General features: G+C 55.5%; 1 long non-coding RNA gene across 1 annotated transcript; it reads left to right on the top strand.

Annotated features, from left to right (window-relative positions):
* Positions 1-3,534: 3,534 nt before the first annotated feature.
* LOC311444159 lies at positions 3,535-8,249 on the top strand. Its single transcript, XR_014697669.1, has 4 exons — positions 3,535-3,593; positions 3,787-4,031; positions 6,214-6,429; positions 7,517-8,249. It is a non-coding gene; the product is annotated as an uncharacterized lncRNA (long non-coding RNA).
* Positions 8,250-17,713: the final 9,464 nt, after the last annotated feature.

The raw sequence follows: 17,713 nt of genomic DNA, 5'->3' as shown, positions 1-17,713 counted from the left end.
GCATTAATCTGCTCCCTTGGAATGTTAAATCACCGGCTGGAAGATGGCTTTCGTCTCGGCAGCAGGCAGCAGGCTGCCGGCCGGAGCGGAGCAGCCAGCCCCTACCCGGCAGGCCCCTCTGCGTTATTTATTTAGTGGCTGGGAAGGGGAGCGCAGCCCTGCCCGGGCCGCAGCAGCTGCAGGAATTTGCCAGGTCGCCCGTGCTGGGGGCGGGAGGCGCCGCGTGGCCCGCGCTGTGCGTGGGGCTGTGCCGGGGGGCGCAGAGCTCCAGGCCCATGCACGGCTCCGGTTGTGACTTGGAGCAACCCTCAGACCTGGAAAAGTCGGCATCTCGGACTGAGCTTGCCTGCCTGACCGCTTTCCCATCTTTGCTGCTATGGATCGGGTTCAAACCACGTTGTTCTTTGATATTTAGTCCCGGGGTGGCCGTGCTCATCCTCCTTCTCCCTGCTCATCGCTAGGAGAGTGCTGGTGCGAGGAGCGCGGGCAGGAAACCAAAACCCTCCGTGGTGCTGCGGAGGCACGGCTGAGGGGCAGCTGCAGCAGCAGCGGGGGGCAGGCGGCCTGACCGACCGCCGGACTGAGGCTCCCGGGGCCAGGACGCTCCCAGAGCTGCGGGGAGGAGAGGTCGGGGCAAGGGGAGGCTGCAGCTCGCAGCAGCTGGGTAAGGGCGTCGAGAAGCAAGACATCACGTTGGGAAATGCTCCTGCACCTCCAGAGGGCTGGGCTGCAGGGGGGAGGATGGCACCGACTCTGTTTGCCTTCACCTTCTCGTGGGCTGTGCTCTCCTCTGGTAGACGTCGGTGAGATGAGGTTCTCCTCATGATGTAAAGCCCACTGAGTCGAACATGTCAGCTGTGCCGAGCATCAGACACCTTGGTAACTGCATAAATGCAGTTTCTGTAATTTATGTTTAAAAAAAAAAAAAAAAAGGAAAAAAATAAACAAAGAAAGAAAGAAAAAGAAAGAAAGAAAAAGAAAGAAATGATCACAGCATCTGTGACGCTGGTACGCATCAGCCCTGCCACCAAGGTGATGTTTTGGCTTCCCCCGTTTGAAATGGCACACCCGGCACTGACAGGAAATATTTAAGTCCACTGGAGCTGACAAAGACTGATTTCCTGCAGTCCTGAGTTCTGTCATCATTTTTTTGGGATTGGCCAATAGCTTCCCAAATTGCTGGGGAAAGGAACGGGGTGGGAGGCCATAGATGATATCAAGCAGACAGTGTGATTGCCTAAGCCCTCTTTTCATGGGAACCCAGACTAAAAGTGGAGTTCAGTGCCTGGAGAAGGGGACTAGGAGTCAAAACTGGTTTTTTTCTGCTTCCATTTGGCATGACTCACGGTATGGTTTGAGGACAGCTTTCTCGTTTGTGCATTTCAGTTTCCCCATATATACACCAGCCAGGCCATCTCCCCATGTTATGAGCCATTTTAAGCGCTGGTTCTGGGACTGGCACCACCAGAGCTACGGGCTCTGTCCACTTGTGTGGCCCGTGCCAAGCCCTCCCGTTCCGCAGAGACCAGCTTCTCTTTCAGAAGATGCTTTTCGTCCCCCGCCCCCACGCAGAGACACGCATACACATACGTCCCAAATGTATGCATTTCATAGGTGATAAATAAGCGCTGCCAGCCCTGAGCAGGGAGGGCTGTTTTGCTTGTTTGGATTTAAATAAGACTTTGCAGGAGTGATCCATCTGCAAGAGCTTCATGCAAATTCCTTCCTCAGCCAGCCCCAGGCTGAATCGCCGAACCCCTGGGCATTTTTATGCTGCAGGGGCTGTGTCCTGCCCCTGGGACCGGCTGCACCGCCTGGCCACCCCCTGCTCTGGCCAGGTCCTGCGGGTGCTGCTGGCAGCCCTGCGATGCTTCCCGTGGCTTCCCCCTCCTGCCCTGTCGGAGGTGTGTGGGAAGCGCCTCGTGGTTGACCAGGCGGGGATTTTCGCCCACAGCCCATAAGGTCAGGAGGGTTCTTCCCATGCCTGAAGGACACGGGCTCTTGCAGGAGGTTTTCCATTCAACTCCAAACCCTCCTCGTCCATCACGTGTGTCTGTGGGCACCTCTCTCAGCTCCCTGGAGGCATTTCTCACCCAAGTGCCGAGTCAGTGCCCCGGGCACTGCTGAGGCTCTCCGGATGCACCGTGCCGTGCCACTGGCAAGTCACCGAGCGCAGGGCTCTGTGTGCTCAGGCTCCTTGGACTGGGCGCTCGCACGTGCCTTTGCAGGGTAGCAGTGGCAGCCTGTGAGCAGCAGCTCAGCTGCCGGCTGTGCTGTGAGACATTACGGGGAAGCTCAGATCGCCAGACGGATCCAGGTCACACAAGCAGGGCAGCTCATGGTCAAACTGGAGGAGGCAATGTCTGGCCTTACAGCACACAGCAATGGCAAACTAGCTGAAGTGCTTGGAGCCTTCTTTGTTGCAGCTCTAAGAATGAATCTTTGGTTGTTTTGATGATTTTTTTTTTCCTTTTTCTTGGAGAGAGACAACTATTTGTTTTGTGACACTGAGGAGGGAGCAGCCGTGGCTAGCAGCACGCCAGCCTGCCAAGCAGTGTGAGCCTCGCTGGAGGAGCCACGTGCCAGGCCCCTCAGTTCCTCTATGACTCTCAAACCCGTATCACTCAGAAAAGGATGTTCTTGTTTCTTCAAATACACCCTCAGGGCAGATGTCACCTTCATATCGGCGTGTGAAGCTGGGGGTGAGGCACGGAGGCTCACACACGGCACGCCGCTGTCTCCCTGACACACCTACACACACGGAGCTAAATTTACCCCTCGCATGTTCCTGAGAAAGACGGAAAGGTCTCAGGTGCTATCAGCTGTAATTCCCCTGCGTGCCCAGGCAGCACACGCGCACGTGCACACTTACACCTAGCACAGATTTGTGTACTTCTAAATGAACGTGTGTGCTGGTGGCCAGGTCCAAGCCCCCTTTCTGCCCCTGGAAAACTTTCTGCCGGGGGAAAGCATGAAGTGGAGGGCCTGGGAAGAGGAGGAGCGTGGCCACGTCCAGGGCCAGGGCTGGAGCTGGCGCCGGGGAGCCCTCCGTGGCCGCCCTCCCTGCGAGCCGGGGCTGCTCGGGCAGGAGCTGGGCTGGGCTGCCCGGTGGCTCGGACTTCACAGCCCTGGCCCAGGCTGTGTTTAGCCGTTGTGATACTTTCACATGAGAAACAAATAAAGGCTGATGATATCTCCTGCAAGAAAAAACCAAGGTTACTCCCCTGACCTGATTAATGCAAATAAACTGAACGGAGTCCTGTCGCCCGGGGCTTGCAAATTTAATATCTGTTAAACTGATTCATTTCATGCTGTTTTAGCCTCTCGCCCTGTGACTGCAATTACCTCTGATGGTCTCCCCAGGCTGCCGGTGCCTGCTCCCCCCAAGCCTCACGTGAAGCACTTTGGGTTGGGTTGGGTTGGGTTGGGTTGCTGTTTGGATTTTTTTCTACTTGTGGTTTAATTTCCTTTGAGTTTATTAATTATGGCTGGGGGCGGGGGGCAGGCAAGTTTAGATAATGCTTCCTCTTTGCACACAGTGGTGCTGCAGCCTGCGGTGCCCCGGCTGTTGGCAGCCCCGGGACAGGCTGCAGGTAGTGGGGCCAGCTGGGGCCGTGGGAGCGGGATGGGGATGGGATGGGGATGGGGATGGGGATGGGGATGGGGATGGGGATGGGGATGGGGATGGGGATGGGGATGGGGATGGGGATGGGGATGGAGACTCCTTCCTTCCCTGTCCTGTCTGGGATCTCCTCTCCTCTCATCACTCTCATGGTTGCCCTGCAGCTCCAGGCTGGCTTCACCTACACAAAGCAACCACTTGGCAGTGTGCTCAGGAAACATCTCCAACCATTTTATCAGAACAGGGGCCTGGGTGTTGGTGCTGCTCTCGTGTGGGCTAGGAGATGCTCTGAACCCAGGACCCAGTGCTACCAGCAGTACCCCGCACAAGGCGAGGATCACATTTTATTCCAACCCCTCTTCAGCTTTCACAACTCAGTTGAGCAGCAACAGCCTGGTGAGAGCAGCAGGTCGGTTTGCTCTGTGGAGGCAGGATTTCCTCCCCACCAGCTCTTCAGGAGCCCTGAACCCGTGGGTGAATCCCCAGCCTGGCAGCACGTCTGGCAGTGCAGGGGAGCGGGGGAGCGGGACCGGGTGTGGGTGCATGAGGGTTAACAGCGGAAGGGAGAAAGCGTGAAAGCAAGTGCGGTGTGAGCATGAAAGATAAATGAGGCTGAGGACGCCAGTCGGGTTTCACTTCACTTTTCATCTAACTCACCGGTGAGGGAGCACTCAGTGAAATTAAAAGGAGCCCCGTCAGGCAGGCGGGGGGCCGGGTGCGTTCACAGCCTGCTCACCCCCACAGGGTGGCACCTCGGCAAGGACTTCACTGTGAGGACGAGGAGCTCCGAGGACCAAGGGCACTGCAGGGCTGGGTCTGCCCAAGCTCTCGGTGCCCCCTGTGCCCATCCCCATGGGACAGGGTGGCAGGAGGCCCTGCCTGGCCCCCCAGCCTGGTGTGGAGCCCCGTGGCTCTGAGCACAGCCGGCTGCCGCAGCCCCAGCATAGGCACAGGAAGGCGAGCCTGGTGCTCAGCATCCCTGGAGTGTTTCTGAGATGTGTCGCTCCCCAGGAGATGAAAGATGGCCAGATAGGCTCCACTTCTCTCTTTCCCCCCCTAGGAAGCATTTAGGCTGTGAATGCACAGATAAAAGCTGAAACACCAAGTGCGCTCTCTCAGGGCTGGGAAGCCGGAACGCGAAGCAGATGAACTGATTTATCTCCTTAAGCAAATAGGAACAACTTCATTGCCAAGCCACTGCCGTAGCAGCCTCGTTGGGGATGCTGGTGCTGAGCAGCACCACATTTCCCCAGGCCTCCAGGTCTCTTTGCTGCTCTGCTGCAGGGCCAGGCAGGCTGCTCCCCATGCCCAGTGTCCCCAGCACCTTGTGCCCAGTGGAGCCGAGCTGGGCACCGCTGCAGGAGGGCATCTGCAGCCCCTGCGTGTGCCGAGCCTGTGCCGGGGGTAAGCAGGGCTCCCGCCCGCCCGCAGCCAGCCTGCCTTTCAGCGGTGCAAAATGCATTTTAAAGAGAAGAAAAGCCCGCCGTGAATGGTCCTTTATAATTCATGAGCGGGGCTCCCAACGACAGCTTGCACCCTCTCTGTTTGCTTACATCTTACTTTAAGTCCAGAGCTGTCAAGGGAAGTGAGAAGAGAAGGATGCTGACTTCCCGAGCGTGCACACGCACACACCGTGCATGCTCACACACCCCGTCGCACACCCTTCGGTTTATTTTGCATTCCTTGTTTAGTTTCAGGCGCTGGAGCTGCCAATCTCGCCGTGTTTTTAGTGCCTCTGTGCTGAGTCTGTCATGATGCCTTAATGGCTGTATCACCTTGTGAGGCTCTCAGACATCCTTAGCTCCTTTCATCAGCTGTGGGAAACCTGCCAGCCTCTGACAGGTTCTTCCAAACAAATCACAGAGCGATTTCAAGCGGGAGATGTGACCGGCGATCTGGCGAGCGGCCAGGGGCTGGGGCGCGCACACCCAGCGGCGCTGGGCACTCAGCACCCCCAGGACACGCTGCAGCCTCCAGCTCCCCCCGGGGCCGGGCTGTTTGCCAGGGGCCATGGTCCCAGAGCCCCAGCTCCATGGTGCTGGAGCCCCGTCTGCTGTGGGCTCGGGAGCTGCGGTGAGCCCGCTGGAGTGCTTCTGGAAACAGCGACGGACATGGTATTTCATCATTTTGGGGCCCAGACTGTCTCTCCTGCACCAACAAGGGAACTATTTGTGTGGTTCAAAGACTTATTCATTCTGTTGTGTTTTTTTTTTTTTTTTTTTTTCCAAACCACCCACTTCAAGTTTTGGGTGAAGGTTCAATTTAATTTTTCTTATTCCCAGCTCATTTGCCCATCCCTAAAACAAACATATTAGAGCAAGCATGGGGGGAGAGGGTATATTAATCAAACCAGAGGGAAGGTGAACTTAACGCAAACAGGGAATGACAATGCACGGAGGATTTGCATAATCCAGTGAGAAAGCTTGCTTCCCGAAAAAGCCAAAGCTACTGGCACGGAGAAGCATGGGTCTGAACAGGAACTCTGGTCCTGAGCAACTGCAGACTTTGGGGGTAATAAATCAGGGATCTGGGTAAAAAATGTAGTGGTTCCAGCATGCTCTCCAAATTTTGCATTGTGTTTGCTTTGATAGAGGGCCCTATCCTGCCCGCTTTGAAGTTAATGGCCAGGCTCCCTTTGATTGCGGCAGGAACAAGCCCGGGCCTGAAGAACAGGTGCTCGAGTCAGAGTCGCAGCGCAGACCGGGCTCATCAGCAATCAGCGCTGGTTTTATGCAAATGCTGCCAAATGAGGAGAATTGTCTTGCCAGCTGATACAACCAGAACAAAGCCCCAAGCACCAGCAGAGGGTAACGTATGCAATTTCAGGGCTAAGAAGTCCAGGGAGAGATTTAATAGCAGTTGGCGTTTTACAAAGGAAATAGCTATTCCTGCGCAGGGATGATTAGAGGTATATATTAAAGCGTGGGTTTTTAGGAGTGTGCTGGCTGGCGCTCCCCACTTCTGGGTGACCTTGGTCAAGTTGTTTCACCTTGCTCCTGCTCAGTTTTCTGCTGAGCTCCTTCCTCAGCGGGATAATTCTCCTTGCTTCACAGATGGGAAGTGGCGGTATTTGTTGATATTTGTGGGCAGTTTGACTTTCCCTAGCACAATATATTAGAGGACGGGAAGGAGAATAGAGGTCCGACGGGGATCCTGGCCTGGCAGGGGATGCAGGACATGCAAGGGCTGCGTCCACCTGTGCCAGTTGCTGCTGGGTGAGGAGGATGCAGAAAATGTCAAGGAGGAAGCAGCAGGAGTCACACACCATTGGTGCTGAAGGATTTGGGGCTGTTTAGTCTGGAGAGATCTGAGACTCTAGATACATGAAATGAGGCTGGAAGAGAGAGGGAGTAGATTGTCCTGTCCATTATGGACCTCTAAATAATGGGCTCAGGTGGCAGCAGGGGAAAGCCAGGTTAGCCACTGGGAAAAGCCTTGTAACGGGGGTGCTAGCACAGCCCAGGGACAGGTCTGCACCCGGGAATGAGCCAGGAAGAGGGAATTAGGTGGGATTAAACCAGGCTGGGACTGCAGCTCCACAGCCACCGGGGCTGGGTCCCAGGGATGGCTCAGGGCAGCGGAGGAGCTCCGCTGGTGTGCGATGGATGGGTGGATGGGTGGATGGATGGATGGATGGATGGAGCCAAACCCGAGCCCAGCTCCCAGCACTGCCCCTGTTTTCTGTGTGCGAACCGAAGGCAGGGCTCCCGGGAGCTGCAGCACATGCCTGAGCACAGGGCTGGAGGCAGCTGCCCGCCCGGCCCACGGTTAGGCACAAGTGGGTAATACCATATGTTTCCTTCCCCTGTAATTTTATGGCTGAAGGTATTTGATCAGACCGGTTATTCGCTCACCATCTGTCCCCTGCACAAATACAGCTGATTCTTGTTACAGCTCTCTGATGGCGAATGCCCTTCCCCGGCGCGGCAGGAGCACGCTCAGGTTAACCACGCTCCAGCCATTTCGGAGAACGCCGCTCCTTTCAAGAGCCGGGGCTGTCACGCGTGCACATGAATGGCAGCCGATGTCTGTGCTGATTACAGTGGGAGGATATTTAAAGCCCATTCTGCAAATCAGTGCCTTGGATACTAATATAAGTAACTTTAAAAAAAAAAAAAAAAAAAAAAACACAGAAAGAAAGGAAAGCGAGGAGATAAAAACCCCGTCATTTACATTTCTAAGGAATATGAAATTGTGCTTTTGAAAAAAAGCAATTTGTAAACTTTAGATAGCAGCAAATTCCTTGTTTTTTGGATACAATACCAGCTTTGCATATGCACTGAAAGAAAGAGGGAGAGAAAATAACCCTGAAGCATCCTGCCCACTGCATTAGCTTTTAAAATAAAACCCATTTATATATAAATGTTGGCTTTTTTCCCAGTCTCTGTAGAAAAGCTTTTCTATATTAAATGCTACAATGAATTAAATTAACCATAATGATTTCTTTGTGAATGGAAACCCTTTTTCCTGTGTGACATGTTTTTGATCATTTTTTTTCCCGGTTACAACAAGCCGTACTCCTATCAAGTCGAGGATTTTGTTTGTTCTGCTATTTGCACAATGCAATACAATTATTATTTGCACTTTTTGTTCTTAAGAAAAATAAATCACAGCTACTCGGCGGGCCGTCTCTGCGCAGAGCCCTTTGCCAGACCCACTGCGGCCGGTCGGTGGCGGGCAGGCACGGGTCCCTCAGCCCCAGGATTCAGAAGCTGGGAAGGAGCAGCCCGAGGCAGGGGGAGATCGCCACCTTCTTTTTCCCCCTCTGCACCCCAGCAGCAGAAACCATTCACCTGCAGCTCCCGGCCGCCCCTTCCCCTCTGTTCTCCGTGCAGGCCCTCGGCACAGCTCCAGCTTTTATTTCTGCTGTGCCACTGTGCTGCCTGGTGGCACGGGGCTGTGCTCCCCCCAACCCATCCCCACCCCTGCTCTCGGGGCACCCCACGGCCCTGTGCCCGTGCTGGGCGGGCAGGGGGGGCACATCGCTGGAACGGGAAATTAGGTCACGGTGCTGGTTGGAGAGCGCTGGATGGCGTCCCGTTTCTTCTGGATTTCTCCTAGCAAGTGACTGGCTTGTATGTTCACCCCACCTCATTTGGCTGTCTTTTTTTATTATTATTACTTTTAATCATTTCTCCTTTCACCCACCTCTTTGTCCTCGAAAAACGAGGGGCGGGGGCAGGCCCAGGGAAAGCTGGAGAAGTCCACGGCTCCCTGTGCTTGGCCTGGGCTGATATGGGAGAGCTTGGCCACCCCTCAGGCTGCTCTGTTGCAATCATCTGAGCAGGGCAAAGGGCTTCAAAAGCCAGTTCAGAGCAGCAAAAGAAAAGGAAAGTCCCCTTCTGTGCCCATCTGCCCATTCATCCCCCTAAAAGCCATCCTGTGCCCCCTCTAGCTGACCCACAGCGTTAGCACGAAGCCAGCAGTGCTCTGCAGTTTCCCTTGCTGGATCTTAGCTGCGGTGCCCAGAGCCCCAAACCCCAAGCAGTGAAGCCTGGAAGGTGTTGGGATCATGGCCTGGGGGGCTGCTGGGCTCCACTGCCCCCTGCCTGGGGGGAGCAGCAGGCAGCATGGGCACGGCATCTCCCCCGGGTGCTCCCCCAGCCCCCGTTAAACCTCCCCCTATTGCAGCCTGTGCACGGTCTGCGGCCAGCTGGGGTCAGAAAAAATTCCAGCTCAGCAAGGATCACTGGAAGGCTTCGTTTTCCCTGACACTCAGCCCTGATTTACTTGTGCTGGATTTGGTCCCACCACCCCACCCCAAGCCCCTTGAGCAACCCCCCTCCTCTCCCGCTGTGTCCTCAGCTGTTCCCGGGCAGCGGCAGAGCCCCATCCCCTGAGCCGCCTCCGCCCAGCCTGACAAATAAAGCAAAAATCAGCCAAAGCTGGAGGCACTTCCCATTGTTTGCTTTGTGAACTGGCACCCAGTGTGGGACCATCTCTTACTCGGAGAGGCCGAAGGAATCGGGTGCAGAGGCGCTGCCGTCCCCCCACGTGCTGCCTGGAAGATGCTGGGATCATGGCCTGGGGGGCTGCTGGGCTCCACTGCCCCCTGCCTGGGGGGAGCAGCAGGCAGCATGGGCACGGCATCTCCCCCGGGTGCCACGGCTCCGCTGAAACACCCGGCTCCAACAAATGGCACGGCACTGCGAAATCCGGGTTTCCTAGGTAATATTTTATCTCTCATCTGAGTGATCAGCATAATGAACGTTTTTGTTCTTGCATAAATGGCACCTGAAAGAAACCCCATTTAGCAGAGAATTGCCAAATTCAGAGAAAACGCCTGACACTGAGAATCCCCTCAGGACCTTCCCTGCGGATGGGATTGGCCAACGTTCCTGGAAGGACAGACTTTCCAGCTCGTGCTGGAGTAATACGGTAATTGTGGAATGAGCGAGGAACGGTTGCATCAGTTCCCTGGGGGAACTGTGCACGGATGGGAATATTTTCGGTCTGGGGTCAGAGTTTCTGCTGCCATTCACAAAATCAGCGCGAACGTGCAGAGGTGGGTACGGATCCTCCCTCGGAGGGGGGAAGAGGAGGGAAATAGACTCCCCTGGATTTGAAATACATTTAAAGGAGGGGTAGATCTGACATGAGCTGCAGGTCCTTAAAATTATTTCTCACCTCTCTGCCAGAAGCGAAAGCCTAGGCAGTGCAGACCGTCCTGGTGCTGTGCCTGGGGGGGACCTGGACAGGGCTCGCCGTGCCTCTGCCCCCTTACCCACCTGGAGGAGCAGCTGCATGAGGAGCAAGCAGACGTGCACCAGACACAGGAGGGTTACAGCAAGGGTGGTCACCCTTCTGTGGACAAATGCAGGCCAAATTTGCCATGAGAAATAAATAAAAATAAATAAATAAAAATAAATAAGTAAATAATAAAGCTCTGTTGCACTCACAGGAGCTTGGGAAATGCTTTGCAGGGAGACATGCAGGCAGGGCAAGCACCTTGCCATGGCAAACGGGGTGGCATCACCAGGCTGAAGGGAAAGGCAGAGCGTGCCCACATGTCCTGGGGCTGGCCCTGGGGCCGGCCCTGGGGCCGGGCAGCTCGGAGGACCAAACACGCTCTGCCTTGCAGACACTTGTCACTGCAGCCACGACCTGGACTTTCCCTGAACCCAGCCGCAGCGTGCAACGCTACAGGAGATTTCTGCAGCTCCCCCAAAGCTGCTCATGGCCTGAGCTAAGGCAGAAGTCGGTCCCTGCCTGAATTCAGCAGCAGGGCTGCGAAAAAAACGGTGAGATTATGGCTATTTGCTATGAGGCTGTGGCACTGCACTGTCCTCAGAGCTTTAATTTAGATGATTTAGGGTCCTTTTATTTAGGTTTAGCCCATTTACAATTGTAAAGAGGCTGTGAACCAAGTTGCTGGTCTCTGAATGTATCGACAGAGCTGATCAATTGCCTACTTCGAGGGGCATGATGTGGTTAGGCAGGAAAAAAACATCTTTTTTCCATCCTAATTAGGTGCTTGGTTCGGCTCTGCAGGCACACGTGTTCCCAGCGGCAGGGGTGACATTTCCAGCTCACCAAGGCGATGCCGAGGGAAGCAGAGCGCACCGAGAGCTGGGGGCAGGCACGGGACCTGAACACAGCCCCACTGCCATCACATCCACAGGGGTAAATGCAGCACCCTGTTAAGCTGGACACTCACATGAGCAAACCCCAGCCCGCATTTCACCCGGCTGCAGCCGCATGAAGCAGCACAAGGTCGGGCAGCACAGCCAACAAGGGGGCTCCGTGCCCCACACAGCCCCAGCCGTGCCAGCCCTCCTCTGGGGGGGCAGCAGGGGATGGGAAAGGGGAGATGAAAGCACAGGGAAAGGCTGGGAGCGCCCATGTGCGCTGGGACCTGACCTGGAAAGCAGCAGGGAGGAATTGGTGCATCAGCAAACAGCCAAAAATAATCACGCACCGGAGGAACGCCCGAGCAGCGAGAACGCAAAGCGCTTCCCATGCGAAGACTGGAGGCAAAAATACCCACATTAGCAAATCAGGGCCATTATTCCCTCCTCTCCCTCCCCCCAGCCTGTCTTCACATCGCCTTTAATTAATTCGGCTGCTGTTAGAAGTGGGCCATGGAGACCCCCCGGCCTGCCAGGCGGTGCCAGCAGCCCGCAGGCAGCAGCAGGCAGCGGAGGTGCGGTGCGGGCACCTCAGGGCAGATTTTGGCTGCTCCAGCCACCGCTGCCGGGGTCACGGTGAGGAGCCGGCACCTTTGGCACCCTTGGTGCTGTCAGCCTGGGAGCCAGACACACACCTGGGAGAGTTTCACCGGTTCCTCATTCTGATCAGTCTTAAACATGACACGTTGATCTGAGCTGAGTGCTAACATCCTTCTAGTCAGGAGCAACCAGAGTCCTGCTCCCAGCTGGACAGATTTCAGGGATCTGTCTTCATCTGCTCTGCAATCCCACCGCCCAGGGCTCCCAGTGTTTTACCATGGGAGAAAACAAAACCTTCAGCAGTGAGCAGTCCTCCAGGCACCCCCACACTCTGGGGATCAGACACTCACACGTGAGAGCCCCCAGACTGCAGCCTGGGCACAGGCAGGCAGAAGAGGAGGTGATTTTGTGGGGCTGTGATCAGACGTTGCATTGGCTTTGGGATTTAGAAATCTTCAGAAACGTTTTGCAAGTGTGATCCAGCAGTCACTGATATTGGTGAGAGCTTTCTCTGGATGACCGGTGCCCGAGAAGACCTCAGCCCATACCCTTACTGCAGCACGGCAGGCTCCGTGATGGAGCCCGGTCATCCAAGTGCACAAAGGAACCGGCCTGCAGAGCCAGCAGGCAGCACGGCAGTGAAGAGCACACACTTCTGAGACTGCTAATCCCCTCCAGCTCCAGCCCTAGGACATCTGAGAGACCTGATTCCAGCCGGGGCAGGTTAACCCGGGGAAGGTGCTGTCCTGAGGACACGGATGTCTGAGCACCCCAGGAGCCGAGTTTCCATCCTCCTCCTCCTCTGGGGCCCAGCTACTTCACTGCTGTGTTCCACAAGCCGAGGGAGGCGATGGGAGCTGGAGGCTCTGCTGGCTTCAGCCGTGCCTCTGGAAGCTGTCCTCGCAGGGGAAACTCGGTGGCTGTGACCCAGCCTGGCACAGTCAGGAAAGTCAACGATGGGAAGCGTTGGAGTCAGCAGAGGTTCTCACTGCTATCTGTCTTGTCCTGAAAGCTCCCCGGCGATTATTCTGCCTTCACGCAATAACAGGAGCTTTCTGTTAAGCGGTACCAAATGCACCAGGCTCTCGCAGGCTCGCTGCTGTCAGCCCGGCTTCTGGCAGCCGCGCGGGGAGAGCCGTGGGGTCGAGGCGAGGAGCACCATCATCTCCTGACTGCGAGCCAGCGGTGAGATACGCTGAAAGGTAGCGCACAAGAAGCTGCTGGTGTTGTTGTTCTTGGTTTCCTCCGTGTTTTTTTTTATTTCTTACCATCTTCCAGATGCTGCAGAATCCCCAGATGCAGCCACAACAAAGTTCTTGCATTTTTAACTTTAAAAAACATAATTGGGTAACTGAGAATAATGACTAAACAATGCAATAAATCATGTCTACACCTGGCTTGGCAATGGGGGGAGGGCAGTTCAGGGAGAAGTGCTTCTTCCCTCATTAAGGAACAGAGCTGAAACATGGACACAAAATGCTCCCAGAGTCAGCAAATCTGTTCCAGGCTCCGCCAACGAGCCCCCCGTGTCTCTGTGCGCCCGCCTCGGGGGGCCACAGCCACCGGCCCTGGGGCCCGAGCCCCGGAGCTGTTCCTGAGGCTGGGGCACAACGGCAAACCTGGAGTGAAATGTCACTGCTTTAGTAGCTGAAGACATTTTTATGTCCCGGCAATAATTTTTGACTGCGCAGTGCCACTCACCTTCTCCGCTGTACAAACATTGCGAATAACAATCGCCACGCTGCCGCGCTTAAAATGGGGCAATTATCTGGGACAGGAAACTGCGATAACTGCGCACAAGTTGTTAATGTTCATTTTATTTGCTCATTTATACGGCTAGCAAGACCTGCAAGCCTGTCTGCAGTGCACAAATCCCTGCCAGCCGCTGCGGGTCGGTGCAGGCGGCCACGCTGGGGCCGTGCCGGGGCTGCTCTGCCCATGGACAGCCCACCTTGGGCTCTGGCTAAAGCCACTGGAGAGCATTTCATATATTTGGGTGCCTCCTCCTCCTGCTCAGCTTGTCCCAGTGCTACAGATTATTGCTGTTGCTCTCCCCTTTTTGGAGCCCCGTATGACTGCACAGGCCTGAGCAGAGCAGTCGGTGTGGAGCTTGTTGGAGATGCCTGGGGCTCTGCCCCTGCTTTGTGCGGGACTAAAAGGGATGCCCACAGCCATCCTGGTCGCTCTGGGAGCCCCAGGAGCACCGTGACTTGTAGGACAGCAGCAGCACCCTACGCCAGCATCGCATGGGGCTGCCAGAGCCTCCAGCAGCTCCTTTTGGCCACCCTGGCCCTATGCCTGGCACAGAGGCTGAGGATGCTCCTGGTGGGCATCACACCAAGGGCAGGTTGTTCACGAGGCACCAGCACTGATCCTGTCCAAGGCAAGCAACTGGTAAGGTGCAGAGGATGCTGATTCTTTCACCTCTGCCCCTGCTGTGCTTCCTCCCTTTGTTTTGGGATCTGGGAAGATGGCTTACCCCAGCCCTCTGCGTGGGACAGCCCCTGCACATCAGTGCACCCAGGCTGTGCCTGCTGCCATGTGCTGGTGATGTGCTCTTCCCAGCACGCACGCTTATCTGCTAGTTCAAGGCGAGATGCTTATCTGTTTGAGCCTCTTCAAGCTGATAGATGCTCTTATCTCTGCTGCTCTCTGAGTGCTGCACAGCCTGGGAAGTTTGCGGCAAAAATGCAAGGAAAAAGTTGCGGGTTTGGAAGCCTGAGGCTGATCTCTGGGTCTTTCTCTCACGTTCCTCACAGCTCAAACTCCTCTGGGCAGCCCTGAGCCCCCAGGGAACTCCTGGCCATTGCAGTGCAGGGCATGGGATCAGATCCCTTCCTCCCGCAGCCTCTTCCCACCCCAGAGCACATGGAGCCACCTCCACACCACGGCAGGGCGGTGGCGGGTGGGCACAGCGAGGCCGATTAGGAACTGCCCTGAAAGCTCCAAGTTTGACTGAGGGTTGCAGAAACCCTTTTGCAGTAAACACCTTTGCAATTAAACATTTCATTCTCTGGCTGCTCTGAGCCTCCTGGCTCACCCCAAGCTCTCCGACTTGTGCGGCTTTGTCTCCCGACCTTCTCCGTCCTGGTGCAAGGAGCAGTGGTGCCGGGCAGGCCGAGCGCCCACGGGCAGTTCCTGAGAGTGGCAAAGAAAACATAAACATAATTGAAAAAACTAATTGAAACTTAGAACAGCGTTGATGAGAGAGTTTTCTCCTTGGCCTGCCATTAATCGCCAGGAAATAAATACCTTTACGGCCTCTGTAATTACGGCCTAAATACAACGGAGAGACATTTTCTATCATTAAACATCTCCATAACGATCTCAGCTTCCACCTGCTTCCCTCTGAGCACCACTTTCCCAGCCTTTGCCCACCCCGCAGCCTCAGAACCGCTTTCCAAGGCACAAGGGTCACCCTAACCTCAGACAAGGGGAAATTTTCCAGGTTCCTCCGCAGAGCCTTGCCCCGCTGACTCAGCCTCGCACCACTGTGCGGCCCCAAAGCGGGCTCTGTGTCAGGGCAGGCTACAGCCCCACTCTGCTCAGTGGGACCAGTACAACCAGTTGGTTTCTGCCAGCTGCTGGAGCCGGGAAGGTGTCCTGTGTTTGGGCAGGGGTTGAAAGATGACCTCTCCTCCTGGGGCAGCAAGAGGTGGGACTGGAGTCTGAGACATGGATCCCGAGCCCCGGGTCAGGATTTCAGGGCTGGGCAGGCAGCATCTGTGCCGCACACCCCGAACATCGCGCCTCGGCTCCCACAGCTGTGGTGAGAGCCAGAGCTAATCCGACGTGTCCTGAAGTGGCTTGAGACCCTCCGGCAACATGGCCCTTGGAGAGCAAAGTGTAGCTGCATCCATTGTGTTTATAAGCTTGTTAGTTGATTAACCACACTCGAGCGCTGGCAGACCGACGGTTTCGCTGAGTGGCTTCAATGAGAGCCTGGAACAATAAGATACACACAGACAAAGGTTTTAATGGATAATTAATTGTTCCAGCGTGTGAAGTTTCTGTGCAAAGATCCCAGTGAATCAGAGTTTCCGATTTCCACTCCCTCGTCCAAAGTGACGGAACAGAAACAGAGAAAGGCCTGCCCCAATGGGAAATGCTTGAGCAGGGGAAGAGGTGGAGGAAGATGAGTTCTGAAGGCAGGGAGCTGGGCACGAGGACACCAGACCTCCTGGTTACTTCTGTGCTGGGAGCGGAGGAGCACCTTTTCCAGCAGTTATCTCCTCTGAGTCCTTCCCCCCAGCTGTTTGCCTTTCCCAAAGAGCTTCTCCAACGATTGAAAACCAGTGGCAAAGCCAGCAGATCAGTGCCTGCCCCACAGCAACAGCGGAGGCTCTAATCCCAGCCCCTCACAGAAGGTGGGAGCTGATATCACGGCATCGTCTGGAAGCAGCGCTGGGAATGTAATTGACCCCATAAGCCCATTTGGTGTGGGGCGTCTTGGTGTGAGCCGCTGCCGCTCTGTTATCACCTCTTAATCCAGAAGCAGGCTCAGGGCATCCTGCACACTCGGGGAAGGTGCTTCTCCAGGAAGATTAACACAGAAAGCTAAGAGAAAGCGAAGGGACAGCTGGGGCTGCCCATCCCCACAGCTGGCGTTGTGAAGTGCCCAAGGGGTGGCCACCTCTCCATCCCTCTGGGCTGCTGCTGGCCACCAGCATGGACCTGGCACACGAGCATCCCCTGCCTGCAAGCCCCCGAGGGCTGCATGCAGCGTGCCTCCCAGGCAGCATGGGATGCCAGAGGCTGCCTGAAACCACCACGAACCGCGCTCACAAGCCTCAAACCCACCGGCATGCACCACGCACATCATGCTCACACCCAGCCGTGTGCCTCCGGAGCCCTGGCTGCCAAAATGCATCGCCCGTGTCTGCCCCCTCCATCCATGTCCCTTCCATCCGTGTCTGCCCCTTCATCCCTCCCTGCCTGAGCACTTTGACACCTCGCAGCCCCGCACACGGCCCCGAGCGGCGGCTGCGCGTGCACATGCTCGCACATGCATTAGAGGCGGCCACATGCTAAGCACACACGCATGCATATTAATCACTTTGTTCTGCCTGTCTCCCTTGCTCCCTTTTCTAAGCCGTGCTTAAAGCCAGAGAGATTAGCTGATCACAGCCAAATGCATGCTACAAAGCAGACTTCAATGGAGTCCGAGTATAATGGTAGATTACATTAGAGAGAACAGACAGACGTGTCCTTGTCATCCCAGGTTAATATGACTATAGATTAATGCTGTAGCTGTTGATTGTTATGGAAATCCCTCCATTTAGCTCGTTCCTAAGCATTGACAGTTCTAGCCTTGAATTCGGAGCAGGGGTGGAACTTGTTAATGGATTTCATTTTCCTGCAGGAAGCCAAAGCATTTAAAGGGAGAGGGAGTGCAAATTTGCTGACTTTCTGGAAGTGTTCCAGTGTGCATTGAGTCACTGTGGACATTTAATCCCTTGTTCAGATGCAAAGCAATGCAAAGAGCCACGTTGGTCTTGCCTGTCTAGGAAAAAGGAGGAATTGAGGTTTGGGGAAGTGAGCGTCTAGGGGTTGTCTCCTCCTAAAGCCCCTCCTGACCCAGCACCAAGCGTCTCGGGCACATCCCCGCGCCCCACAGCAGACACGCACGTCGCTGCACCTGCAGCAGGGATGTTCCTGCCAGGTCTGCTTGATTGATACCAGCTTGGGACCGCGGCTGCTGCTACCCCTCTGCTTTGTTGTCAACTTGTAGTTGCTGCGTTTGTTTGCTTGCTTTCCCCTCGCCGGGTGGGAACGCTCCAAATCCCAGCAGTGTGGCTCCGCTGCGATGCTTTTTCCCTTTATCACGTTCCTCTTTCATCACTTTGTCACTGTGCCCCTGAGCAACGGGAGAATTTCCAGCAGTCCCTGCGCAAACCCACCCTTTCTCCATAGATCCCTGCCC

Source organism: Aythya ferina (assembly GCF_964211825.1).
Source record: "Aythya ferina genome assembly, chromosome: 13".
In the NCBI taxonomy this organism is placed as follows: domain Eukaryota; kingdom Metazoa; phylum Chordata; class Aves; order Anseriformes; family Anatidae; genus Aythya; species Aythya ferina.
The sequence above is the reverse complement of the archived record's forward strand: the minus strand, read 5'-3'. Positions and strand labels throughout refer to the sequence as shown.